The sequence below is a fragment of the Lathyrus oleraceus genome, chromosome 4 (genome assembly GCF_024323335.1).
Source record: "Lathyrus oleraceus cultivar Zhongwan6 chromosome 4, CAAS_Psat_ZW6_1.0, whole genome shotgun sequence".
NCBI classification, from domain to species: Eukaryota; Viridiplantae; Streptophyta; class Magnoliopsida; order Fabales; family Fabaceae; genus Lathyrus; species Lathyrus oleraceus.
In genome coordinates this window covers 236,017,372-236,026,011 of record NC_066582.1, presented here as the reverse complement: position 1 = coordinate 236,026,011, position 8,640 = coordinate 236,017,372, and positions in this window count along the sequence as shown.

Genomic DNA, 8,640 nt, shown 5'->3' with positions numbered 1-8,640 from the left:
AGGCTTGACACGACCTGGATCTTGATTAATTTGCCAATTCCATCTTCATGTTCTTGAGCTTGATGTGCTTGTTTCTTCACCAAAAACCTTCAATCCAGTACTTGATTTGCACTCAGTGATGATCCATGAACACGATTATGCAGTCCAATTCATGAGCTATGTGAAGAAAATTGAAATTTCCATGGAGAGAAAAATTTGGAGGGAAAGAAAAATTTGGATCTAGAATGTTCAAAACAGTGAAATTCTGTTATGATTTGATTTATATATGGTCTCCTAATCACTTCCAAATCAAAATTAGGCATGAGTTAATTAGGATTAGTGAAAATAAGGTGCATGACCAAAATTGGAAAATGTGAGGTGCATGGCAAATTTTGGACGTGAACAGTAGCATATGGAGGTGTATTTTCACTTAAAATCCTCTCATGAACACAATGGCAATGGTATTTTTCATGTATGATCAATAAAATTCAAATTCTCCATTTTCCCTCCAAAATGAACATGCATGGGCAAATGATCATATGAATAAATTTCATGCAATGTAATGATGGATTTGGAAATTATAGGTCATGAGAAGCAATATGCAAAAAGAGGCACTCAATTTGGAGCTTTGGATCAAAAGTTATGGCTTGTTGAAGTTCCATGCACACTTGGCAATCTTTTGATCATAACTCCTCAACCATTCATCAGATGCTCATGATCTTGGACTTTTTGGAAATGGGAGAGAGAGATCTTCAACTTTCATGTTGGACAAAAATTCATTTGAAGCTTCTTTGATGTTGGAAAGTCAAGTTGAATTTGGTCTAAAAACTTGCTATTTTTGGAAACTTGAAATTACAGGTCACTTTCCATTTTGGTAAACTTTTGCACTGGCTTCAAATTCTTCAAAGTAGAGGTTTGACATGATGAATAGGCCTTGTTTGAACATGAATGAGATGAAGAAATTCAATTTTCACACTCCAAGCCTTCAATTGACTGTACATTTGACTGTATGGTCCTCAGATGACCTGAAATTGCCTGATGAACTTGGGCCTTTGCCACTTGAGGAATTTGCTCCAAAATGAACCTCTAGTTCATATAGGCTCAAGATAATGACATGTGGTCCTCATAACAAGAAAATACCATCAGCTCTTGTACAAAAGAAACCCTTGAATTGCTTGGCTTGACTGCTTAAACTGCAAAACAAATGTTAGATGACATATTTTTGGTACTTTTGGTTAGTGATTAAACAAGAAATGCAATGATATACAATGCAAGCAATGCCTGGTGATCCAAAACCACTCACAGGAATATCCCACCCAAAGGAAAGGAAGGCAAGATGCTCAAAGATCCTTGAAGCTATGCAATGCTATGATATGATGCCATGAGGGATCTTAGGGACAAAATTGGGATCTTACACCAGGAAGCCAGGGTTCACTCATGTATCAAGATCCAAAGGCATGGGTTTGGTCATATCATCAGCACAACATGTGAAACCCTAATGATAGTGGTGAATGTCTGACTTCAACAAAGTTGTGACTAGACAACCTAGGGCATCCAAAACCCTAATTTCTCAAGGCAGGATCTCTTGGAGCTTCCCTAGGCCTCATCTTGGCCTCCAAAGCCCTAATCAGAAGATGGTGAATCAGATGAACTTGGTGGCTTCACTATGCATTCATGACCCCTCAATCTTCATCCTTTGTCAATTTGCTTGGCTTAACCTTTCTGGAGCATTGGTCATGGTCCAAAGTCAATGGTTCTATTTATATGGTTGTGGATATATCTTTGATCCTAGTCATCTGAACAACCAAGCTTCTTGTATTTTAAGCCACTTGTTGGTCATGCCATTGGTTCATAAATACTATATCAAAACCCTAGTCTTGTGGTCTCATTTCATGGCATTGTTCATATACATTATCAGTTAAGTTATTTTCTTTGCAAAAGTCAAACATTCAAGCCAATTGTGAAACCAATTTCAATCATTTTTCAAAACCATTCCAATCCATTTCATTCATTGTAAACCAGTACATATGATTCTATACAAGAAAATACAAAAATTTGGCATTTTTGACCAACTGTTGACTTTGGTCAACCGTTGACTTTTTGGTCAACTTTGACCAAAGTCAACCCAAATCCATTAAACCCTAAATTCATCCATAATTGTCCATTGAATCCATTTACAAAGAAATCATAAAGAAAACACATTTTGACCGTTTGTTGACTTTGGTCAACAGTTGACTTTTTGGTCAACTTTGACCAAAGTCAACTTTCACTTGCTTTTGCCCATCCAACTTGGCCTGGCCTTTTTCTTCAATACCTCACACAATCTTCATTTTTTATTGTAGATTTTTCTTGTTTTCTTCCATTGCAAGCAAGTCCTATTGTGCAAACCATGATGTCTTGACCATGAATCAATAACCATTTGCCTTGGTTCTGCCCTAACCATTGACCAAGGAGTTCAACCATTATGCAGCAAATCCATGGATGCAGATGTTGTTGTCATAGCTCATGTCACATACCATCATCCTGCTAGCCTGCTACCACACACTACTGCCACAAACTCATCATGAAATGGCATTGGATTAGTATATCATATCAGTCTGCAAATAAGCCTAAGATAACATACAACCATGTACCTATCACAACAATAACCAACCTGCAAAAAACCAGTTGGTAGCATGTTATCAATGTGTGAATCCTGTGGAAAATGTCACTTCCTGACCAAGAGACTAGCCAAATGAGGAAGCCAAACCATGACCATCGGCTTAATGGACTTCCTGCAGCAAAATCAATGTGGACATAAGAAGCAAAACATGTGCACACACCTTGCCTTGCTTGATATATTGTAGCCGTACCATAAGCACATAACCAATGGAACCTACATTTGGCCTTGAGTTTGTCATGGTGATAATGGCATGGAAGATGCAACCTGAAACATCCTGCTCACAATCCAACACCACAGTCATGGCACATGATGCAACTTGGCATACTGAACCTAACACAGAAACCTATAACACAGTTAGTTCAAGATCCAGTTTAGCCAAACCTTAGCATACCACAACCATCAATGCTCCTACAGTTAGCTCTGCAGCATATGAGTTGGAACCAGGACAAGAACCCTGCTATGAGACAAAGCACACCTCTGAACTTGACCAAGGTATCAAGGCCCTGCAGCATGAGGTTTCCAGTAACAGGCGTGCATCCAAAATCCTGCTAACTGCAAAACATCCTGCCCAAGCTAAACCTTGTGGAACCTTGTTGCAAATCCACTACTGCAACAACCTTGCCACATGATATACTCTTGCCATCATCATCATACAGGAAATGGCCATGGATTAACATACCATCCATTGGTCCCTGTCATAGCACAACCAAACTAATCCTTTCAAACAAGTTTTCAAACCAAGGCACCGCAGTTAGACATACCAACTGCAACCACCGAGGTCCTATAGCTAGCATGGAAGAGTGTAGAAGGAGTCGTGTGCAACAGAGGTTTCTTTCACCAAATGTTTTTGTATCCACACTATGCACACTTTTTCCAAACAGCATGACCTGTAACCAGAGGATTGAACCAAGTGATTTGTAAAGCATTGATCATATCAATGTAACCCTACTGCAGTAAGATGACAGTGAACCATTAGTAAGATGAGTGCCTCACCCTGATGCAACAGTAAGTTTAGCAGAACAGGCATGGCATGAACATACCCGGTGTTACACAACTGCATACAAACAATCATCAAGTTAACTTGCAGTAAACCTAAGGCAGTCTATGAACCTGCACAACAACATGACCTGCTGAAATACTAAGATAAAGGCAGACCTGCTGTGATCCTGCAGTGCACCATATTTCCCTAACCAACAGATGCAAACCAGTCCTGCATTCACCAATAATCAGATAAATTCAAACATGTTAGAGGTGATGCTAACAAATCCAGCCATACATGACCAAGAAAATGACATGATGATGCCAAACAAAATCCAAGTTATGACCAAAACAGTCAACAAAAAACCACACCATTGCCATGATTTTGCATCAACCAGATCATGAACCAAACTTGAAACCAACATCAGTCTGCAACAAATGGACCTCCTTGCATTCTACACAACCTAAAGTTAAGCTGCAAACATCAAGACATGGTATCCAAAACTAATGTCTTGTAGCATGCCATGATCATGAACTAGCATTCAATCCTGCAGCATTCTTGCTCATCATCAAGCCAAGGCATAGCAGCTGCATTGAAGCTCTTGGTGAAAATAGTCAGGTGAAGCAAATTGCCAAACCTCGAAAACCATCAATTCAGACAAGTGTTGCAGCAAACAACACAGACAAGCATCAAGGTGAACCACAAGACTTGGCACCAAGCAATGCACAATAGGACTCATCAATGACCAAGCTCAAAGCCATCCTGCAACAATGTGGAATTCAAGGCAAGCATCTCACAAGCCATGAGTGTGGTTCAGTGATTTCTGCGTAAAACCTGCAGCAACATGGAAATGGATAAGGAAACCCAATGGGGATCATATGAAAAGCAAAAGGAAATCAAGGTTTGCAGGACATTGATACACATAGTTTTGCTCATGAATCATTAACCTCATTTCAAGCCAAGCTAAAGCATTCAAATATACTTGCAACTGGAATAACAGGTCACCTTTCAGCCTGCTCCAATTAAAAGTTACCTGCTACAGCCAAAGAACCCTTAACCTTTTTGCTTCATCATTTCACTAAACTAACCTAACATGACTCCAACTCATTAATCACCAAAACCTGCTCAGTAGGTCATCATTCATAAACATGTTCAATTCCACTTAAACTAACCTACAATGGCCAGTCTAATTTCAATTCACTCACTCATTAACCAACCTAAACTAACATAACTAACTGAGTTTCATTCACTAACCAACTGAGTTTTCTGTTAACTCAGTGAGTCAAATTCAACTAAATCCAAGCCTAAATAACTGACTCCAATCCTAATTCCAATCCAAAAATAATCCCAAACCTAGAATCTATATAAATAGTGGATCATTCTCATTTTGAATCACTTTGAACCCTGCGAATTCTGAGCCATTTCTCTGCAATCTCTCCCACCACCAAAGCTCTTACTCTCTCTCATAAAAAGCTATTGAAGCCTCACATTGAAGCTTCAAATTTGCTTGAGCTAAGCCACACAGTTCTTCATTTTTCGTTGTTCTAAGCCAGAGAAAGAAAAAGAGACGAAGCAAGGAGAAGAAGAAGAAATCGAGACCAGAAAACTCACCGACAAATTATTCCGATCGTCTTCTCCGGTATGTAATTTCAGTTTCAGTCGTCTTTTCTTGATTTGCGCTCACCAATAGGTAGTGTTTGGAATAAGGAGTGGAATCCCCATGGCTGTGAGGTTTGATTTGTAGCATATGCCGTTTAATTTAGTTCATAACTTTTAGGGTTCTTCACTTTAGAGGGGCGATTTGGCCAACGCAGAGAGTGTCTCTCTAATTCACATTCATTTCTGTGTTTAGCGTGGCTAGGAGATTAGATTGAGGTAGGAATTAGGGCCTTACGTTGAAACCAGCGCCGACGACGGCCGCCGGTGCCCTGAGCCAAGGAAGATAGACGGTGAGTGATAAAGGTTGCGCGCGTTTCCATTTGGTTTGACTCTGTTGACTTGTCCAAGTCAACAGAGGTGAATGTTTGGGCTTTACCAGCCAGGCCCATGGCAGTTCACTATTTGCACTCTAATGTTTACTGATGCACCCCCTGCGTATGTGAAGTGTTTGAGTTTGGGATTCACTAGGTCCATTAGCACATTTTGCTTGGTTCACCATTCATTTTTTACCTACGTCTCCCTTGGAATTGGCTGAGTTAGCATTGGGCCCAGGCATGGCCCATGCCTGTTTTGTTCTAGGTGCATTTATTTGGAACTGGCTTCTTGCACCAAAAAAGCTGTTCTGGGCTCATCTTGCAGCCCACTAACAATTGTTGTTTGCACCCCACTGTTTTTCTTTATTGTTTTGATTAATTGACATTCTTTTAGAATAATTAGGAAATTAATTCTTTTAGAATAATTAGGAAATTAATACATTTTAGAATAATTAGGATTAATTCCCATTTTCAGAATAATTAGGATTAATCCACATTTTAGAATTGTTAGAATTTGATTAGGACTTTAAGTAGGACTTTTAATTAGATTTGATTAGAGACACTTAGGTTTGATTAAATTTAGGATTACCTCATTTTCTCAACATTAGGCTAATTTCTCAATTTTAAACCATGGTTATAATTGGACATATTTTAGTAATGATCATTTTGCCCTTATGGGCCTTGTGTTGGTATTTTGAGTTGAAAACTGTATGCTCCCCTTAAGATTAGAATAATTGTAGGACTTAACATAGAATTTTAGTCATGATTTTAATCAACTCTGACATGTTCCCTTAGGACTTCTAATCTAACTTAGAATATTCAATCAACTTCTAATGCATGATCCCTTAGGTTAGTTTCTAACAATTACTAACTTCAACTAGATCCCAAAATTAGTTCCCTTCAAAACTAAACAAAACCCCCGATTAAATTGATCAAAAGCAATTTTGATTAATTAAATCCTTTGAACTTGTATAATCCCGCAGTCTAATTGAGTGACCACCTTGGTCACTTAGTAGGACTTTTCTTTCATGCTGTGGAGCTCAAGGCCTCAAGACAAAATCTTCAATCAAGGCATCCTCAGTCATACCAAGCAGCGGATTATTCAAGCACATCAAAGGTGGCGGCTTCAACTTTCAAGCACATCAAAGGTGGCGTCTTCAACACTTGTTAAATCAAAGTTAGAATAGTGTGACACGAGCCTTAAGCAATAGAGAAGGAGTGGGACTAGAGTATTCCTACCCCCATTCTGAGTATCTTTGGGTATGGGATGTATGACCCAACGCTCATCGTATTCACCTCTATTCATAGACTTTAAAACAATTCTAACCATACAATTAACAAGTCTATCTTCACAAAGCAAAATACAACAAAAGCAAGGACTATATCAACAACTCATCAATCATGAATCAAGTTGTACGATACGAGCCTTAAGTAATGGAGAAGGAGTGAGATTGGAGTATTCCTACCCCCATTCTGAGTATCTTTGGGTATGGGACGTATGACCCAGCGCTCATCGTATTCACCTCCGTTCAGAGACTTTAGTGCAATTCGAATCCAACGATTGATAAGGTCTTCATCTCCATTCAAGAAACAACTACAAAGACTCTCCTCCCTCCACTTGAAAGTTAGTGTGATTCTTATCATCCAGTAACTATCAAGTCTATCCATTCTTCAATCATTTTAATCTCAATCATTCATTTCTCTTGCCTCTATTCAATTTCTTTTCAGCCCTAGTGAGATGAACTACGAAAGCTCTGATTTCCTCATTTCACAATGAGGATACGTAGGTAGGAGAACCCAGTTTCTTCGCGAGCTATCTTATTTATCAATCTATCTTCTCAATCCCGTGGATCATTCTCCATTCATGCAATCTATACCATCTCTTCGAGATCAATCTTACTTCTCCTTGGACTCCTTGTCCATCCTTTTAGGACGTCCTGAGGACAGTCCATCTCTTCAATCGAGGTTTGTTTGGCTCTCAACCCAAACACTAACTTCCTTGTTTGGCTCTCAACCCAAACGCTAGCTCCCTTGTTTGGCTCTCAACCCAAACACTAAATTCCTTGTTTGGCTCTCAACCCAAACACTAACTTCCTTGTTTGGCTCTCAACCCAAACGCTGACTTCCTTGTTTGGCTCTCAACCCAAACGCTTACTTCCTTGTTTGGCTCTCAACCCAAACTCTAACTTCATCCTTGATCTTCAATTAAGAGTCTATCCTTCTCTTGGATCCAAGATACTATCCTGATTTGATCTCGAATCTCCAATTCCCCAGCAAGTGGTACACTACTCCTTGCCCTCAGTACTACAAATCTCTCTCATACCATTCTCATAGTTCCGAACTACGAATGATCTAACTTTCTCATTGCACAATGAGAATACGTAGGCACGAGGATGCGAATCCTTGGTGAGCATACTTCTAATTATTCCTCCTTCGCCTTAGAGCATCATCCATACCTTTCAAATCCATTATCTACTTTCGATCATAAACCGTTCACCCAGTGACATATCTGTCTCTTTGACATCGAAATACACCTTCTTTGGTATTCCATACACATCCTTTTAGGACACTTGATACAGTCCGCATTTCATGCCTAGAGTTGTTTGGTGCTAATCCTAAACATTTAATTCCTTCTTTTTAGCTAAAACCCTACAGTGGCGGTCCACTAGTCCACGTATCGGTTAACACTGTTTCCCTCTATGGTAGAAATCTCACTTCTCTTATGGATTCCAATACACTTTCACCTTTCGACCTTAAACAATACTTCTTCAGTCACTTATCACCAGATACTCTATTCTGTGACTTCGGTCACTTCACTCCATTCATTCCATGATACCTCTATATACTACCTTCTTTCACTCCATGTGATATACCTATTCTTTGAGCCAAATACACTATACCTTTGTGCTCCATCTTGTACCCCTTTTTGTGAACCAAGAGCCATTTTGTTCGTCTTGTTAGACCCTGTTGCTTAGACGAACATCTCCTTACTTACTTTACAGCCGCACTTAGGCAACCCTTTCTTTTCGGTTATTCCAATACAGTGA